We start from the raw sequence: 20,801 nt of genomic DNA, 5'->3' as shown, positions 1-20,801 counted from the left end.
TTACTGTTTTAGTGTCATTTAGTATGCAAAACAATCTGGAATTTGCATCTGAAACATATGAGTTTCTTATTTTTTAAAAACCATACAAAAATAATTAATGATAATAATAAATGCCTGAAGGAATTTAATTTTACTATATTTATTTCAATCACTGGAATATTATAAAGAAAGCAGTCATATAAGTCTTTCTAAAACATTTATACTCATGCACATATCATTTAAATTGTGTGCATATATTTAGTAGTATATTCATATATATTCAGAGAAGGTCTTAAAGAATCTGGGAAAGATTTGGTGGGAAAGTTGACAAATCACTTTTCTGTGGCATAAAAAAATATGTAACTTCCCTCAAGAATTGAAGGACTAATTTTGAGATAAGGTTTTTTTTTTTTTTCAAGAAAATATCTTCTCACTTCTAATATACTGTCATCCTCACAATAACACAGAAAATAGGATAGTTGCTGAGCTTTTCCACTTAAAATAGTTTCCTCTTTCAATATATAGAGCTATTTTAAAAAAGACTGAGAATATTACCTTCTAAAATGCTTTTGTTATTTGATGTATTACATCATTTTTTTCATATCCTTTTCCATTTTAGTTTATTACAGGATATTGAATATAGTTCCCTGTGCTATACAGTAGGGCCTTGTGGTTTATCCTTTCTGAATATAAGAGTTTGCATTTGCTAATCCCAAACTCGCAATCCAATCCTCCCCTACTCTCTCTCCCCCTCTGACTACCACAAGTCTATTCTTCATGTCTGAGAATTTGTTTCATAGTTAAGTTCATTTGTGTCATATTTTAGGTTCCACATATAACTGATATCATACAATATTTGTTTTTCTCTTTCTTACTTTTTTTTTTTGGCCACGCCACAGCATATAGGATCTTAGTTCTTGAACCAAGGATCAAATTTGTGTTCCTTGCACTGGAAGCACAGAGTCTTATCACTGGACCACTAGAGAAGTCCTATCTTTCTCTTTCTGACTTACTTTTCTTAGTATGATAATCTTTGTGTATCCATATAGTTGCAAATGGCATTATTTCACTCTTTTTATGGTTGAGTAATATTCCACTGTATACATATACTGTATCTTCTTTATCCATTCATCTGTTGATGGACAGTTAGGTTTCTTTCCATGTCTTGTTTATTTTAAATAGTGCTCCTGTGAACATAGGGGTGCATGTATCTTTTCAAATCGTAGTTTTGTCCAGATTTATGCCCATTATTAGAATTGCAGGATCATATGGCAACTCTATTTTTGTACACTTACATCTTTAGCATTTCTGTCATCTGTATCTACTTCAAAAAGAGTAACATGACATTTTTTATACTAAGTGGAATTTAATTTGCTTTAAAATTTTTTGGGGGGAAGGGGAAGCAACAGGTACTCAGAGTATTGAATCTTGCAATTATAGTTTCTTTTTCACTTTGAGATGATCTTTTCACTCTAATTTTTTTCTTTCTTCCTCTTTCCTCCCTCCTTCCTTTTCTCCCTTCTTTCTTTTCTTTTTTCTTTCCTCAAACTTTCCTTCCTCCTTCCTTTCCTTCCTTCCTCTCTTCCCTCTTTCCTTTTTTCTTTCCACTTTCTCTCTTTTTTTGAAAGAAGGTGGCTTAAAAGAAGGCAATCACTGAGTCCTGGACCTGTTAAAGGGTGTTAGTAGATTTTAGTAAGACACTGGAGTCATTTAGAAGCCATGTGTAGCTTTATATATTTTTGAGAGGAGGAGTATTGCACATTTTGTTGACTTCAGTACCAGGCTCATGACTAGATAACTATAAATTATTGAAAATCACAACGCTTGTTGAGAAATTAAATCAGTGTCTAGAACATCAGGAGAATTGGGTAGTCCTGCTGCTGCTGCTGCTAAGTCACGTCAGTTGTGTCCGACTCTGTGTGACCCCATAGATGGCAGCCCACCAGGCTCCTCCATCCCTGGGATTCGCCAGGCAAGAACACTGGAGTGGGTTGCCCTTTCCTTCTCCAATGCGTGAAAGTGAAAACTGAAAGGGTAGTCCTAAGGCTATGTTTTTTCCAGTGGTCATGTATGGATGTGAGAGTTGGATTGTGAAGAAAGCTGAGTGCTGAAGAATTGATGCTTTTGAACTGTGGTGTTGAAGAAGACTCTTGAGAGTCCCTTGGACTGCAAGGAGATCAAACCAGTCTATCCTAAAGGAGATCAGTCCTGGGTGATCATTGGAGGGACTGATGCTGAAGCTGAAACTCCAATACTTTGGCCACCTCATGAAAAGAGCTGACTCATTGAAAAAGACTGATGCTGGGAAGGATTGGGGGCAGGAGGAGAAGGGGACGACAGAGGACGAGTTGGCTGGATGGCATCACCGACTCGATGGACATGGGTTTGAGTGAACTCTGGGAGTTGGTGATGGACGGGGGGCCTGGCGTGCTGTGATTCATGGGGTTGCAAAGAGTCGGATACGACTCAGCGACTGAACTGAACTGAACTGAGCTGAATGTTCACTTTGAACTCTACAGATACTGTGAGAGGGAGTAAATACTCTTCACTGTGCAAAAAGGAGAAGTCTATCATCTTACTTGTTTGATATTCTAATATGGTTTGAGGTCAAAACAGGAAGTGCCATTGTTAACAGGGAGAAACATGAAAGTTCTGTTCTTAAAAACATCTTGAACCTCCTTACCCATGAGGACATTTTGAATGCAGGAACTTTGGGTGGGACCATATGATTTCCTGCATTATCTTCAATCAGTGTGGTAAAGTTTGTTTTTGTTTTAAAATGCAGTTAAAGGAAAGATATTTGCCATTTCAGAGGAGAACAACATTCAGTTCCTTTTAGAGTTTTATGAGCATCTGTGATCGTCTGTCATATGTGGTTAAAAAATGACCAATACTGATGAAATACCATTTTATTTTTAGAGAAAAGCTTCAGCACACTTTCCCAAAATAATTTCTTAAGAAAAAAAAACCCAAACAAACAAAAAACCTTTGCTTCCTTCCAGGAAGTTTTGTCTATGGCTAAATGTGGGTACATATACTTTCATGATAAAGACCATCATTTTACCTAAATATACTGATGGTAACAGCCTTAAGAGCTATGGACTCTGGAACTAGTGAAGTAGAATTCCATTTCCTAGGTTCCTTTTGCATAAATATTGTCATTCTTATAACACTTGTTGGCTTGAAATAATAGTTTAAACAAAGATGAAAATGTCATAAACCTAAAAAATAAAGGTGAAGAAAGAAATAATGTGGTAATTAGATGTTTTAATCTCTAAACTTTAATTTCCAATCTTTCAAGTTTTCTCTTAGACCATGTCTGATGGTAAACAAATATTTTAAAACAAATCTAATCATTCAAAATAAGGATAGGCATACATTTTTTATAGGTAAATGAATCCAAGCCACTTTTCCTGTTTTCCTAATGAAATAAGACTATTTCAAACAAATATTATATAATAGATTGAGAGAACATTTTCAGCTCAGATGCTTAATTAGAAGTTTGTCTTTACTGGTAAGTCATCATCGAACTAACAATACTGCTTAATACACTGCAGAATATGTATACTTACAGCTGATTCACATTATTGTACAGCAGAAACCAACACAACATTGTAAAGCAATTACCCTCCAATTAAAAATAAATTTTAAACAATTAAAAAGTTAAAAAAACACAGTACAGAATAGAAGACAAAATCCCCAGATAATGGACCAGGAAACTAAGATAAAACTTGTCTCTATACAAACTCAGATCCAGTTAGGAACTTGACCATTTTATGTATCTTTCTTTGTGGTCTTAAATACATTGAGTTCAGAGTTCCTTATGTATTTATTTCTTCATTCAACCTGTAGAAAAAGGTTTTCTGATCTACTCAGCATAGAATATGATACTTCCTGCCTTAAAGAAAAATAAGGAGCATTCTGCAAAACTACTGAACTAGTCTAAGAACAGGGGATGTTGTACCAAATCTCATAATCCAATAATCAATTAGAACCTTCTTTAGTTTTTTTCTACTATCAAAATGTGGAAGGGGTGAAGTTATAGGACCTGGATGAAACTCCCAAGAGCTCTCTTTATTTCACATAAGTTATTGTAACAGAATTTGCTTAAAATTACATTTTTTAATATGTAAAAAACAAGAGAAGCAGCAAGAATGATTACATTAAAAGAGGGTAAGGGGGTAATCCTAGAGTCTCCATGTTTCAGAGTCTGATGTGGTCACAGGGCTATTTAGCTTAGCCCCTCGCCTTTTCTCTTTCCAAGATCATGGTGCTTCTGTTCACTTTTTGTTTTACAAGGATAATTGAACATTTAATGCTTTTTAAAATTTCTTAATGCAGTAGGAATTTTGAAATAGATGGGAACTGTAAAGGGAGAAAACACTCAAATGCAGGATAAAAGACTGATTTTTAAGTTGATATTTAAAAATTGTGGGATTCTTATAGGGAGAAATTAAAAATCTTAAAAATCTTTAAATTTAAAATATTTTACAGTTTACAAAGCACTTGAAGTAAAATTATTTTATTTGAATGCTCAGTAAGGGAAGAGTAGGACTATAGCTTGAGTTACTGGCAGAGCTGTGACCACACATCTTGCTTCTTAGTCTAAGACTCTGTATTCTCTCTTTCTCTCTCACTTGGTTTTTTCCCTCTCCCTCTCTTTCTCTTTCCCATTCTGTCCTCCCAACCTCCCATGATTGATTCTGAAATGTATTTTATGGATGTTTAACAACATAAAAAATTAAGCTTTTTGAGGGCAAATTCAGTGTTCTATTTTGCATCTCTAGTATCTAACCCAATGTAAATACTCAGCTAAATACTTGTTTAATGAATGAATGAAATAAAGTAAGACAATTGAAATGGAAATGACTTTTCAAGTAATAAATAAGAAAATGAAAATAAAAGAGCAATATTATAGAAAAAGACAACTATTCAGAATATCAAGTACTGTATTAGACACTATCTTTTTATCTGTCATCTATTTTGTTAGTCTTATTCAAGATAATACAATTTATTATATGTTATTATTTATAAATTTTCAGGTTACTAAGTCATAATTATAATTAGAAAAATTGGTCCTGTTTTGTTTACAAATGGAATTCAGAATTCATTCTTTAGTAATATAAAGTTCATTGGAAGACAACAAATAAAAATGGTCATACTTACCTATCACATCTGGGAGAATAAAAGATTGTGATCATTAACTCATATTTACAACCATTTTTCTTATTTAGTCACTCATATTTTCTTTATACATTTCACAGGTTTAAAGCATCAACTGATCATTATCATATTTTTCCATCAGTATGGCTTATCCATGACCAGATTTCAACTGACCAGGCTAAGATAAAAAAGTTTCTCTTATATAGCTTTTCCTACTTGCATGTCTAGATAAAGATCTTAATGTGAGGACATTTATTTTAGTTCTACAAAGTCTCTATAGGTAAATCTTTGTGTATGTGACTTGGAAGAGAATTTAGAGGAATAACTAATTTATTATTTATATAAGACTAGTTACTGGCTTCATGTATCACCCAGATACACCAAGGAAAGAGAATCTCAAACAATATACAAATTTTACAAAGCCAAATCTACACATCCAATAAAGATGAAATACCCAGCATCTGACTGAGATTCTTAGATTCATACCAAAAAGAAAATAGCAAAAAATGGCCTAAGCTTCAACTTTGCTAACTTAATTACTGTTGTCAAGAAACACTGCATGATGCCATCTAGTGACAAATAATCAACCTATGGTTAATCACTTAGAAATGATGGGTCAAGGAGGTGAAATTCCCAGGATTTTAGATGTAAAGGGGGAAAAACCTTCTGAAAGAATTACATTTGGTAGAGTAGTTTTGTTTCTCCAGGTGTATGAAAATTTATCACTGATCTGCAATTTTTATATTGTCACCTACCTCCAAATCTGCACTTCCACCTCCTCGGCTTCTGCCTTTCACCATCCAGTCTGCAGTTGAACTTAGAAGTGAGGGGTGCTGTCCACGTTGCAGCCCCCGTTACAGTGACAGGTGGTGGAGGTGGAGCCCTTTAGAAAGCAGTCTCAACAAATGTTTTGCTTTGTTTTGTTTTTTTAAAAAGTGCTTCAAAAAAGGGAACCAAGATGATTCCTGAAACAATCTGTGCCCAATTAAAAATAATAACAACAATAATAAATAAACTGTTGAAAGTTCAAAGGGTAAAACTAAAATAGGGACCAGAGGAAATCATCTTTGTGCAGATCCAATGCTATGCTGTTTCTTGTACCAAGTCCTCACAGAAAATGCCAGAGACCTCTCTCTCTGAAAGGCTGTATGCAGCATTATGCCCTAAGGAAATTAATTTTCTCCAACATTTCTCATCTTTTGTAAACATATGGCATAGATTTTTATTTTAAAGAGAAAGACTAAAGATCTGTCAACTGTGGGATTCTCACAGTCCAATAGTTTCTTTTTGGTTAATTTTTTACAGCTAGATTAACCAGTGCTGCTGCCATAGGTATAAGAAAACAAGACACTTTGCTGTGTTCACATATATCTGATTAAAGCTCAATAGGAATATTTTGGGTGCCTTGGAAAAATATCAAGTTAAAAAATCTTGGTGAAAAAAAAGCTTATCAAAATCTCCAGCTTCAAGTGTGTTTAGTTGTTTTCATTTCATTGTTGCCTGCATGCTGTGATTGGAGCACAATGTGTGGAAATTGCATAACCATTATTTCCACAAATCAAAGCTCTTGAGAAATGGGAAGGCTGTGCAGGAGCCGCTGCATGAAATGTCGATTAAAAAAAATTCAGCCTTTATGTCTAAAGTCTTCTTTTCAACTATTGTTTAGTTGTAACTATCCCTGGACTTCATTTTGCTTTTAAACTAAAATCAGAATTAACCATGGGTGAAATAACAGTTTTTAAAAAGTGTTTTCTCCGAATTTCTTATATTTTCCCTGAGTTCAAGTTTCTTTTATTATTTTTGATATCTTGGACTAGTCTAAGCCATGGCTTCTTAATTCGAATACTAGAACTGTTGAGAAGAAATTCGGTGGAGTCTCTAAGTCTCAGAGAGAAATGTGGATACTCTCAGCCCAGTCCATTCCAGATTTATGGGGGTTAGGGGGAGTCCTTTCTCTAATTCATTCACAGTTAAAATAGTAACCAGTCAGATTGTTATTTGGGTCTAAATAAGCCTGAATGCCTTATAAGAAAGGGAAGAACAACTTCTCTCTCCAGCTTCCAGCATTCCTCTTTTGCTCCAGCAGAGAGATTTGGTTGTACTACTCTGATAGCCACATGCTTCTTGTCTCAGATGCTAATAAGAGCAATTAAGAATATCAACAAAAATCTTGGGAAAAGAAAAAAAATAGGTCTAGCTATTTCAATGATGTAAAAAAATTTTTTTTTCTTTTAAAAAAAGGAGTTACCCCAAATGAATTAAAAAAAAAGTTCTTTGAATGGTTATTTAGAGTGAGAAAAATAAAATAGACATTTATGTGATTAAAACAAGATTTGATATTGCTACACTACCTAAAGTCAGCTTCCCTGGTGGCTCAGACTGTAAAGAATCTGCCTGCCAATGCAGGACACCCAGGTTCAATCCTTAGGTCGGAAAGATCCCCTGAAGAAGGGAATGACAACCCACTCCAGTAATTTGCCTGTAGAATTCCATGGACAGAGGAGCCTTGTGCGCTACAGTCCACGGGATCACAAAGAGTCGAACATGACTGAATGACTATCATTTTCACTTTCTTGCCTCAGAGCCACCCACAAACACCTATGAGAACCTGGAAATTTCCCCTTTGACAGCGAACACATCTGAGTTAGTCTGGGAATGGGTGGGAATCTCTAACATCCTTTTAGAAATCAGGAGATGAAAATGATAATTTACTTAAAAGTGAAATGCCGTTATGTTGGGAGAAATTCTACTGAGGTGTTTTGTTAGCCCTTTCAATGTACAAACTCATTTTGAGGAAGTTTGTCTGCAAGTAAGGCATAAAATGCAGCTATGCATTCACACTTCTCAGTACCTGAGATAAACTGAGCATAAATATCTTTTTAGGTTCTGGATTTTTGATCAAAGTTTGTTTTCTTCTATAAAGTTCCTGCTTGAAGAGTGTTTCAGTGTTCTTCAAAGTAAATTTCCAAGATTATAAGGCTAAAATAGTGATTAAAACAGAAGTCTGTGATCAGTCACCCAGTTGAACTTTGAATCATGGTGGCAGTTTTTCTTTTATCTTTAAATTTGGTGCCATTTTCTTCCTAATATTTTCACCCCTGGGATTTTTCTGGTTAGAGATGTATATAATTTCCTTTCTGCCCACATCCCCTTCTAAAAGAAACTGTCCCCACCCACAGACCCTGCTGAACAGATGGGCCAAGTCACCCATGATTACATCAGATGACCCTACTCCTTGGGCTGTAAGAGTTGAGGACCAGCGTGTGGGGGTCTATGATGAGTGTCCATCTATATGTTAAACTAAGCCGATTGGATGATATCATTTGAGAATTTAAAACTATGTTGAAAAAGTTATACATGAGTGATGTAAATTGGATTTGCAAAATCACAGGTACTTGGTTTGGGGGTTGTTCCAGAACAAGCCTCAGCCATGTGCAAATCAAATTTATGAGGGATTCCAAATTCAAAAAACCTTGTATATAGAGCCATACTAAGAGAGTGACATAGAATAGATATGCAGAGAGAAGGTGCTAACAAGAGCTGTGTTTAACATTTGTAAGTCCCTCCTTGTCATCCAGGACTCATTCTGCTTTCTAAATAAACAGTTTTCCAGCATTGTTTGGGGTGGATTTGCCCAGCTGCAGGGGTAATTTCAGACTGTTTTAAGCCAATCAGCAATATAATACTCCTGCCCAGGTGATTGGTTCAGAGTAGGCAGGTGAACAAATTAGAGACAAGTGAGGTCAAGGAGACAGTTGCAGGCTGTTTTGGGGGGAAGTTTCTTCTCTCTAATCCATGGGAGTTGCCTCAAAAGTACTTTCTGTCTTGGTAAATACGAACTAAGAAGCAAACAGCAAATAGCTTTTTCTGACGACATTTTTAAAACCATGAGAAGAGACAGTTTTAGCAGAAAAGCACATTGTAGAGGAAAGTGCACAGTAATAGAAAGCATGTCTTTGTTGACATTATGGAACCAGTTGTTTTTTAAAGCCTGCTCAGTTTTTGTATTTCTCAATAATATAAGCCAATAAAATCCTTTGTTTAAACTATCAATATTTGGATCTTGAACTTGAGTGAGAGTCGGACACGACTGAGCGACTGAACTGAACTGAACTGAGTAATTTTCTAGGTCTCAGAAAACCAAGCAGTCCCTTGAATTTTACCAGCCCCACAGATAAGCAATTCTTAATACCATTTTCTCCATTTTTGCCTGGTTTGCCTGGTTATATTTTAGTTGCATCATCAATATTATTAAACAAAACATCTCTTCCTCTCTCAATAATATTTTCCACATACTGTCTTTGAAAGTAGTACACATGGAGGAGGCATCTGACTTTCAGGTTGTATTAATATGAAGTGGTCTTGGAGAAGACAAAAGAAATCAAAACTAATGATGAAACTAATAATGAAATGAGGGTGATTAAGGAAGAACCCAATCAACTTCACCAAGACCAGGAAAGGTAGAGTGATAGTGCTATGAAACCAGACACCATAACAGATGCTTCGTTTTCATATGTATTGTATAGACACCTTCAATCCTACCATGATAAGATTCATTCTCTGCATTTGAAATGCAAGTAGATAGAAAAAAAGATTATATTTTTTTCCTAATCAAAATCAAGGAGTGCATCTGGATTTTTGGAACATGACTACTTAATCCTGACGATCCTGCCTGGTAGGGATCATTCATTCCATGATATGGGTGGGGAAGTGAAGAAGAGAGATTAACTCATCCAAGAGAGTAAGTGACAGAACTGAGATAGGAATTAAAAGTTACGCTATTGCTTTATGTTAATTATTAAATTGTGATTAATTGATGGCTTCTCTGGCCTTGCCAGTTCTGGTTCTCTTGCTGATATAGTGTCATCTTAAGTATAAGTTAGGGCTTCCCTGGTGGCTCAGAGGTTAAAGCGTCTGCCTCCAATGCGGGAGACCTGGGTTCGATCCCTGGGTCAGGAAGATACCCTGGAGAAGGAAATGGCAATCTACTCCAGTATTCTTGCCTGGAGAATCCCATGGACGGAGAAGCCTAGTAGGTTACAGTCCACGGGGTCACAAAGAGTTGGACACGACTGAGCGACTTCACCTCATCTCACCTCACCTAAGTATAAGTTATTTCTGGAAAAATCATAAAAAGACGGTAACACTGGTTTCCCTTCCAAGGGCATTCCACTGCCCAGTGTTTTGTGCCTTTTGACATTTGAACCATATGCTTATATTACTTTATGTAAAAAAAGTAATAGATTTGGAAAAAAAAATCACATCATGAAAATTTTTTGTCTGATAAAATGGTAGCCTTGTTTCAGATGATTTGTAGATTCTCTCCAGCTCTAAAATTATTTTATTGTGTTCTCCCAGTTTATGTTAATTTCAGGGCATTAAAAGGTTTTCAGTGTTTCAGGCAGTTCAAAAATACGAATGCTCAAGTAGGTGTACTGAAAAGCTGTGCCATGTTTGACCGAATAGCTTCTTATAACATTCAACTGGGATCTCTGACCCTTGAAATTTTATAAATGTGAAGGATATGAAACTGTCTTTGGTAAAAAGAGACAAGGTCAGCTCCAAATGTTCCTGTCTCCATGCATGTTCTCCTGGTTTAGAGAAGAGACATATTCCTATCCTGAATGTTCTCCAAACCACTGAAATTGCTTAAAGGGATCTTTAAAAGGTTACTTATATTTTCAGCAGTATTAATTACTTTTTTTTGAAAAATCAGATAAATTAAAATTTGGGAGTTAACCTTAAGATTCAAATTAGGGCAAATATCTGGGGAGTACAATAAAGCCCAAAGGGACCTGCCAGCATTTTCACTTGAAAGGATAGCTTTGCTGTGATTAACACTAAACTATCTAAGGAGTGGCTTGAGCAGCAGTTAGGAATCTGGCTATTAATCACCCTGGATATCTCCCGTGGGTGAGGACAAGCTGAAGGCAAGTGTGTTTTGCACATTTTATTTTCTCAGGAACACAGCAGGCACCTTGTAAAATCACTAGGATTGGCCCCACAACCAAATCAGAGGAGGATAAAGAAGATTCATGAACACAGGCACTGGCAATTTGCCTTCATTCTCTAATGGCAAACCCTGCAGGAGACAGGAACATTTGGAGCTGACCTTGTCTCTTTTTACCAAAGACAGTTTCATATGCTTCACATTTATAAAATTTCAAGGGTCAGAGATCCCAGTTGAATGTCATAAGAAGCTATTCAGTCAAACATGGCACAACTTTTCAGTACACCTACTTGAGCATTCGTATTTTTGAACTGCCTGAAACACCAAAAATCTTTTAATGCCCTGAAATTAACATAAATATGGGCCACACGGCTAAGTTCCACTCTTCTTAACATTGAAGACAGTCACATGTAATTTTGCTGTTATATGAAGCAAATCAGTTCTGCTAACTAAAGCCCACAGTATTTTGCACATTATTTTTCTGAATTCTATTTTAGTATTTGAAATGCTAAAAAATTCTGCCCCAGAACTCTTTCTAGAGAAGTCTGTGTGTTGTCTTTTGATCTCTGTTATTGGTTCAAAAGTCACTCATGGCTAAGTTATAATGCTAAAGGGGGGAGGCTATTTATGGACTTTTGTATTATTTTTTTTCTGTTCATCATACTGCATTTCCCCTTCTGAGGCTTCAGAATTCTACTGCAAATTACAACAAGCAAGGACATTAACAGCCTTTGCTAAGACCTCAGAGTTATAGGAAAAGATCCCTGCATAGGATCCTGGCTTAAAAGGTATTTCTGCCCTGTTGTGAAAGACATTTTACTCAGAATCTTAATTTTTGTAAGAGAAGAAGAGAAATGCGCTAGTGGAGAAATCTGTTGCATACTTGTAGCTGGCAATCCAATAAGCCTGGAGGAAATGCCAGAGTCATGCCTCTGTTTCTCTTTGTCCATGAGGGATTTCTATAGACAACTGTCCAAGTCAAACTAGGAAATCTGGGCACTGGTTTCACAAGGGCAGTGCTGAAATGGAAGGCATTGAATGAACCACTGTGTTATTGTCAGACATGAATCTGCTGATGTTGGTATAAGGCCTCACCTGGCGATGCTACCTGGCCAATCTAATAGATTTTCTTCCAAACATTCATTCTTATCTGTCAAATATAGCATAACTTTTAGTTTATCTCCCTCTATTCCAATTTAGCTATAGCTTGAGGGTGCTCATAAAACTTCATCGATTCAGTTGTCTCATTTAGTTCACCACCACAAAAAACTTCTGCTCCCTACTGTAAACTCTAATCTACAATGTGGCATCTTCTCTACCTGTGGTCTGATTTCTATTCCCTGTGTAATTGTTTAATGGAAGAAGGTAAAATCCTTCGAGAAAAGTAGTTCACAACCTTCTCTGTTTCATCTGGATACCTTTGTTCTGTTCTGCTTGTTATAGTTGTATAAAAGTATTGAGACTTTCCTTAATAAAGGTAACTCAGAGCCTCTCCCATGAACTTTGCTGAACTCAAATCAGAAAACCAGAGTATATAAAACCCATTAGTTCATGAAGACACATAAAGAAACCCTTAACACTCTGTGGCTCAAGTACTATGTAATTCTGAAATACAGATGAAAATGCCTTCCTTAAAGGGATGTTATTATGATAAAGGAGAAAAACGTGCATAAGGTGTTCTTGGTTCCGGAAGCAAAAGTCCCATATAAGGGAGATGTTATTATTTATTATTACTATCCAGATGCTGGGACTATATATTTCCCAAGGACAAAATAAAATGTAGGAAAGATGTAAAAATTCCAGATTATTAACAAGCTCTAGGGAAACTAGCATATGGTGGCTATCCTTTGATAAATATGCTAAATACCTATTTATTTGATAAACTGACTAGTGGAATTAGAGATGCATTTGAGCTCACCCACCAGAGTTCTGTGAGTTCCCTGGTGCACTAAATGGAAAATTCTACAGAGGAGATAGTTTCTTGCTAATGTTTGGAATAGATCCCTTTCCCTTACTGTTGCTGGGAGCAATGACTAAGCAGAGAATCAGTGCTATTGGGGCTCTTTTATTTACTGTTACTGGGAGTAAAACTTGGCATGACTCTTTAAGAAGGCAATTTAACAATACCTATGAAATCACAAATTCATATCCTCTTTGACCCAGCAATTCTACAACTAGGATTTTACCCTATGGATATACTTGCATTATACTATTGTCTATAAGAGCAAAAATTAGAAAACACCCAAATGTTTGTTAATAAGAGGATGACCACATAACCTATTGTACACACATTCCATGATATATTATGCAATTAAGAAAAAAAATAATGAGGGAGATTTGTATCTGCAGATAGGGAAGGATGTCCAAGATATGCTTTTCAACAAGATGTAGAGCAATATGTGTGGTATGACTGCAGTTCTGTAAATAAAAAAAAAGGAAATGTATGTAAGTTGGGATATACATAAAATATTTTTATATGTATATACACAACACAACTATTAACTGTGGTTAATTTTGGGAAGAGAAACTTGGAGTGTTGAGGGGGGAAACCATCTTATTTCATATTTTTAAAACCACATAGATATAATTTTAAAAATAGATTGCTTTTAAAGAAAGAAGAGATCCTCTTTGCATTCTCTTGCAGTCTGGAAGAAGGCAACTTGAGGAGCGTTCGGTCTCCTGAAGCATTTGTCTCCTCAGTAGAAGCACCCTGCGCACCTACACTGCCTGCAGCAGTCTCCAACCTTTTTGGCACCTGGAACCAGTTTAGTGGAAGACAATTTTTCCATGAACTGGGGCAGGGGGACAGTTTCAGGATGATTCAAGTGCATTATATTTATTGTGCACGTTATTTCTATTAATATATCAGCTCCACCTCAGAGCAGCAAGCATTAGCTCCTGGGGTGGTGGGGTACCCCTTGCTATAGAGACTTCACTGTCACCTGAGTGGCTTTATCAGAATCACCTGTCCTACATGGAAAACACCTGTGAGGCCAAACCTCATTCTCTAAGCCAGGGTGAGGGTGTGGAGATAAAATGGTATTTATTTTCCAATTTCATCGCCTGTGATTTTGTTTAAAAAATCTATTTGTCTCAAATTCACCTCAGATATACCAGTGACTATGTGACTGATAGCCACAATCTTCATTTCTCATTGCTATAAATGTTTTAAAACCTGTAAATATTGCCTCTCCCTCATTAAAACCCCTATTATTATAGTTAATAATCTTGAGCCTGTACATTTAAAGTAACATGCTTCCAACAAAAATATGAAAACCTAACACACATTATTTCCTATGATAGGCTTTCTTATATGAAAGTCAGCATATAACACATATTTGAAAAAAAGTACTTACAAATATCCAATTGTGTACAAATGTACAACTACACAATTACAAAAGTATACAATTATGAAGGAATCTTATACTTCAGTGTGTTACAGTAAATGCATCATACAAAAACTATTTCAGCTTTCTCATTTTAAAGGAATTTTAAGCTAGTTGCTAAAAAAAAAAGGCACAGAATAGACATATTGGACACCCATTATGCAAGTATGTAAGTACGACTCATGGTTAGAAAATAAGTCTTTTATGAGCATAGTCAGTTAATCTTTATCATTATCTTAATCTTTATTTTAGGTTTTTACACAACATCCCAGAGTTAGGGAGGAGAAGAAATCCTCAAATTATTTCTCCCTTGAAGCATGTTTTAATTGAAACAGGTCCTTTGACAAGGGCTGAACACAATGCCCTTGCATATTTCATATATGGTTTCCTAGCGCAGTTTGGGGATGTGTGTGCAAAACTACTGTGGTGTAACTGAAGGAACAAAATGTTGCTTGTTTTTACCTTGATCCATGTGGAATGGCTGTGAGACCTCGTGGTACAGTTGATGTGTGGAATTATTCTCTTCCTTAGCAAATAATGTTGTATGACACTTGCCACCATGATTTCACTTTTTATGCTTTTAGAAGTACATATAAAGAACTTGATTTTCTTCACGTTCCTGGAAGATTTAGCAAACTATTATCGTTTTATGAGGCTGAAGAGCAGTAGTTCTCACCTACTCAATGTGTGGTTGCTACATCAGCAGAATTAAACCATCTGGGAGCTTGTTAGAACTACTGTTTTCTTGGACCTTGCCCCAGACCTACTGAGTCAGAAACCCTGAGTGTGAGGCCTAACGATGTGTATTTAACAATCCCTAAAGCTAGAGAACAACATCTGTGTAGGAATTCCTACAGTGTGGGATCAAGTACTACAAAATGTTTTGCTGTATCTATCTTTGGAAAAGGGCAGGTGATGTTGAATGACAGGGGAAGGTGATACAATAATAAATCTTGTGAAATGTATATTATCTACTTGAAATACTTCTCCCAGCCTGTGAACAACTGGAAGTTGACTAAAATGAAAGAAAATGCTAATTCTCCATGGTACACCTTCCCATTTAGGACAATTATTTATAGTCATTATGAACCTATACAGGGAGCCTAAACCAGCCCAAGGCTGTGGAGGAGGGCTGTGCTCTGACTTCTGACCTGCTTTCACTGTGGCTTTGTTGCACCGAGATCTGCCTCTTGATAGCCAAACTATCTATCTAACAATCTATCTACCTTCATGATGGAATGCCCTTTCCCATTCTGCATTTTCAAGCCTCAAAACAGGATCAATACATGGAAATTGTTTATGACAAATAACTTATGCCCCTTCAATATGACACATATATCAATATTTTTTAATCTTAACACCTATTGCTTTTATTTACTTAGATATGTTGGTCTCCCTTGAAGTGTAATCTCTGAAGAAGACTTTATCTTCTTATTTTCCTATTCTCAGTGGCCTGATACAGGCTGCACATTCAGAAGTGGCTCATGAAGTAATTCTGGAAATAATAATAGTCATCCTTACTGAACAATTACCATCTGACAAGGCAAGTCAAACTACAAAGACATCGCACAGAAAACTATATATACGACTACTTCTCTGTTTTAGAGATTTCTGTAATTTTGTAATACTTTAAATCATTTTAAAGCACTGTTTTTCCTGCCATAGCAGTGGTAAAGCCCTTAAAAACAAGAATGTATTATACGCTGGTTCCAAGAAGTGGGGAAATACGGGTAAACCACATCCTACTCTCAATGGAACCAACGAAGACAGCGAATGATGACATTCGAAAGGCAGGCATGAAGGAGCCCAGGGTGTTGATGTGGATCTAATCCAGTGAGGGTTTATCAGCAGTGAGCTGTTCAAAAACATGACAGATTCCCTTTATTTTCACAGAGCCAAGTGAGACATTTCTTGGCTCATTTGTGGGAGGGAGACACAAGAAACCAAGAAAGAGATGCTCCCAGTTTCAGTTTCTTAGGATTGCTGTTCCAAGATACCACAAACCTGATGACTTAACAAACCAAATATCATGCTCGTGCAGTTCTGGAGGCTAGGAATCAAGACCAAGGTGTCAGAAGGGTCCGTTCCTCCTAGAGGCCCTGAGGGAGAAACTGTCTCTCTTTTATCTCCCGGTGGCTGCTGACAATCTCTGGCAATACTTGACTTGTAGTTACACCACTCCAATCTCACAGGCCTTTCCACTGCTTTGTGGGTGGAGGCATGAAGGTCAGTGACGAGCTGAGAATGGCTTGGGACTACTGGGGATTCTGCTTCATAGACTCTCTCCCCCAACTTTACCCACCTAAGAGGATAAGGATAAGATGCATTATTTACTTCTATTTTTTAAAGTTCTGAAATCATATTTGAAATAAATATGTATTTGAGTTTAAAACAATTCTTTAACATATTTGCTATGAAGCACTAGAGTCAAGAGTTTAATGATGTTTTTTAGATTTTTTAAGTCATTTCATTGGGAATTCCCTGGTAGTCCAGTGGTCCCAGCAGGACATCATACAAAAATGAACAGGGTACTAAACTGTATTACAAGTCATTAATTAACAACTGACTTAGCCTCTAGGGAAGATGTGGTAAGCTACATCTAAACACATTCTGAAAATTTCCCTTTATTTTCCTTTTCTTGATTTCTGACTTCTTTTCTCCTTGCTACTGCATCCCAAATAACCTAAAGAATTTTCTAGCTGTCCTACTTCAGTGTTCTACCCAGACAAGTCTTCCTCCTCAAAAAGTCCACTGTACTTATAAATTATTGTCTAGCCATTTGCTTCCCATTACATCTAGTTAACATTTCTACTTCCTAGTGCAAACCATAGCAGACCTAGACTTTTAAAATCCAATTGCATTTTTAAAGGTGGATGAAATGGATCTGTCAAATCAGTTGACCATTAGAAAAATCAACATGTCAAAATTTACACAAATAATAAAAGTAAAAGAGAAAAGGCAACAGATAAACTGAAAAATTATGAAATAGGAGCTGTAAGTACTCGTAAAGATTTTCTAGTTTAGGTCCATGGCTTTCTCTTCAGTGGATGAAATGAGGCCCATTTAAACATTTTGTTCTAAAAGTCACCCAGCTATTTAGTGGGCACAATTTAGACTATATCTTATTTTTTTTTTAGCTTCCAGTTTAATATTCTTTCTAATATATCACAGTTCATTTTGATCTTCATTGTTGGACATTTTAATGGATTATTTCAGAATTTTATTTTAGCTTTACTTAGAGGAAGTCAAGTGGCAAGGTGAATCTAGGTTCTGTAATTCATGGTGTATTTAGTTCAGAAGGTAGAGTTAAGCATACATTTTGTTGTCCCAAGTAGGATTTCTTGGGAATAAAAGGTGTTATTAGTAATTGTGTTAAATTGACAAATGTAAATTGGAATGTCTTTGGGTAAACTGTTATAGTTGCAACCCATTAGTAGGTGTATGATGAATAAAGATGCTTCTGGGTTGTTCTTATATTGATACTATATTTATGCTTTCTAAATATTTTTAATGTGTATGTCAATTTGACTATAGCACATAACAACAACAACAACAAAAATCCAAGAAAAGGGTTTTCTTTTCCATAATTGTTTTCCAGATAGTCCTATAGTTCCTTTAAAAATGGTAGGAAAGAGAGGTCCAAATTCCTGATTGAGAGTAATCAATCAATCAATTAATTCAATAGATATGTATTGTTCATTGTATACCAGGCATTATTTTAGGGGCCAGAAATATGATAATGAACAAAACATACAAAAACCTCTATGTTCTTGAGGCCTTTATTCTTGTAATGAAACAAAACTGATTTTATTGATCTATGTAAGATTCAGGTTTTGCATTGTTTGTTTCAGTGGTGATCCATGTATCACTGAGACAACCCTGTTCTTAGGCCACATTCTTTGGAGACCCGTATTCTCCAAATCAGTAGATTGAGATATAGTAAGGAATGCAATGGAAGTCATGGCTCAGTTTTTCCATGTGTGAAAGTATCTGAGCAATATGGGAGTTACTCCTATGACCTTGAGCTATGTAGTTTGGTCATCTGATCCAGTTAGCTGATTTGCTACAACACGGTAAAGTCATTTGTCTAGTCTAAGGGAAATATTTTGCCAATTTTACAGTTGGATAGTTTCTTTAAAAAAAAATGCATTAGTAGTTATTTCAGCATAAATCTGTGTAGATTTCCAACTGAGCTAAAATTCATGAAAATGATAGAGTCCTACTAATTACGATGTTAAGTAAATCCTCATCCTCTCTGTAAATAACATAGGTGGTAATTTACTCTTCTGTAGATGTATAAATTAAGCCACCAGGAGGTTAACTAATTTGCTCAAGGTCACAGTATGTGGCAGGGTTGAAACTGAATCCAAAAACTTTGATTCCTCATTTTTAAAATCTGTTGCTCTTTTTTCCCATGTTTAGCTATATTTATGAATAAAAATCTCTATATAAATAATAGTCTATATATACAAATAACATCCTATTTCTAGAAATAATTTATCTATTTACCTACTATAATATCAATATGAATATAGTATTAACAGTTAATAATATTGGGATTCATCTGGTAAGATCTTTTAAGTGATTATTTTATTCTAGTGATCTTCAAGAAGAGAAAACCTCAGAGAGATGAATGAGTTCAAAGTTAAAAAAACATTTATATTTCCCAACTTGTTCAGCTGTTTGGTGGTAGAGTATAGGAAGAAGATTAACTGAACTTTCCTCATGATGTTTTATTCTCCTCCTAGGTTTACACTAGGGAAGAGTGGCCTGTAAATAGCTTTCTAAGCTATACAGATTGTCTGATAGTTACTTTCTGACATTTGACAAAGTTCCAGAATTTGGTGCACAGAATATATTTTTGTAGGAATATACCATCCTTAAGCCAATTATGAAATAGAAAGTTTAGTGGTATATTTACTTCTACCATAATCACCATTATCATCTAAACATAGTTAAGCACCCACATGCATTTAGAAGTCTATAGTGTTTAAAAATTAGTTTTTTAAATTGTAGACAGTAATACATATCAAACTAATATGCACTGACCTTTTCAAAGCCTAGTCCCAGAAAAAACATTTTGTAGAGTATAGGGGGAGTAGAAGGAAGGGAAGGAATAATTGTTTATTTAAAGTTAACTTCTGCACTATTTTTTTTTCTCAATTATCTGCATGAATAATAATGAGGAACATTTTGTGACTTAAAGAAAAAGTCTATGATGTTTATAGTGATAGATAAAAGGGAAGCAAAACAAAGATCCTCAAATGTTTCTCCAACTCTTGCTAGAGAATGATGATAGAACTTTTAAGAATTCTTGCGTTCCCTAAAATAATTAATTAAAATAATTTTCTTCCAATTATTCATCCAAACACTTTTTATTTAGTAAAAATACAAATAAGCTTAAGGATATCAGTGGGTAAAGACTGCATATAAATCAGTGAAAAGAAAATTTGCAATGATTTTTTTTTTAAACCATAGCTCTGGAAACAGATCCAATGTCTCAAACCAAACAAAAATGTCCCAAACACCAAAATAACCAAAATGTATACAGGCACTGTTTTTGTTTTATACATAAAGGATATATTTAGGGCTCATACTGCTCAATATATTTCTCCAAACATAAATTAATTGTTTGTCTGAAAACTTATTAGACCTTGAGGAGGGTCTAGTCATAAAGTTGATTCATACTCATAAATTTTATTGATATCTTTCAAAAATATGCACAGGAAGTAACCAGGATTGAATCCTAGAAATCATACATGGCTAGAGTAGATTTAATTTTGGAGGTGTTAATTTGGAAAGATCAAGGGATTAAGGGGGATAAAATACTGCATACAAAAGAAAACCTTAATCTAATTTTCTGGGTGAATTCTTTTGGTCAGAATGGATGACAAACTTCAAACTTTAAGTAAAATGCTATTTGCTTTCCAGATCTCTCTCTCTTTCACACATATACACACACACAAATGCAGAATCCATCTTCATCATCAAAAAAGCAAGAGAGTTCCAGAAAAACATCTACTTCTGCTTTATGGACTATGCCAAAGCCTTTGACTGTGTGGATCACAACAAACTGTGTAAAATTTTTAAAGAGATGGAAATACCAGACCACCTGACCTGCCTCTTGAGAAATCTGTAGGGAGGTCAAGAAGCAACAGTTAGAACTGTACATGGAACAACAGACTGGTGCCAAATTGGAAAAGGAGTACGGCAAGGCTGTATATTGTCACCTTGCTTATTTAACTTATATGCAGAGTATACCATGTGAAATGCTGGATGAAACACAAGCTGGAATCAAGATTGCTGGGAGAAATATCAATAAC

The 20,801-nt window shown here is 35.6% G+C and overlaps 1 protein-coding gene across 2 annotated transcripts in view; it reads right to left on the bottom strand.

Annotated features, from left to right (window-relative positions):
* Nucleotides 1-6,068, bottom strand: part of SLC39A10 (solute carrier family 39 member 10) — a 152,353-nt gene extending 146,285 nt beyond the window's left edge. The window contains exon 1 of one of the 2 annotated variants that reach the window (XM_069574475.1): nucleotides 5,898-6,068. The gene's annotated coding sequence lies outside the window, so the exon portion shown is untranslated. The remainder of the gene's footprint in view (nucleotides 1-5,897) is intronic. The other variant, XM_069574474.1, reaches the window with a different exon arrangement.
* Nucleotides 6,069-20,801: the final 14,733 nt, after the last annotated feature.

Source organism: Ovis canadensis, chromosome 2 (assembly GCF_042477335.2).
Source record: "Ovis canadensis isolate MfBH-ARS-UI-01 breed Bighorn chromosome 2, ARS-UI_OviCan_v2, whole genome shotgun sequence".
NCBI lineage: Eukaryota > Metazoa > Chordata > Mammalia > Artiodactyla > Bovidae > Ovis > Ovis canadensis.
The sequence above is the reverse complement of the archived record's forward strand: the minus strand, read 5'-3'. Positions and strand labels throughout refer to the sequence as shown.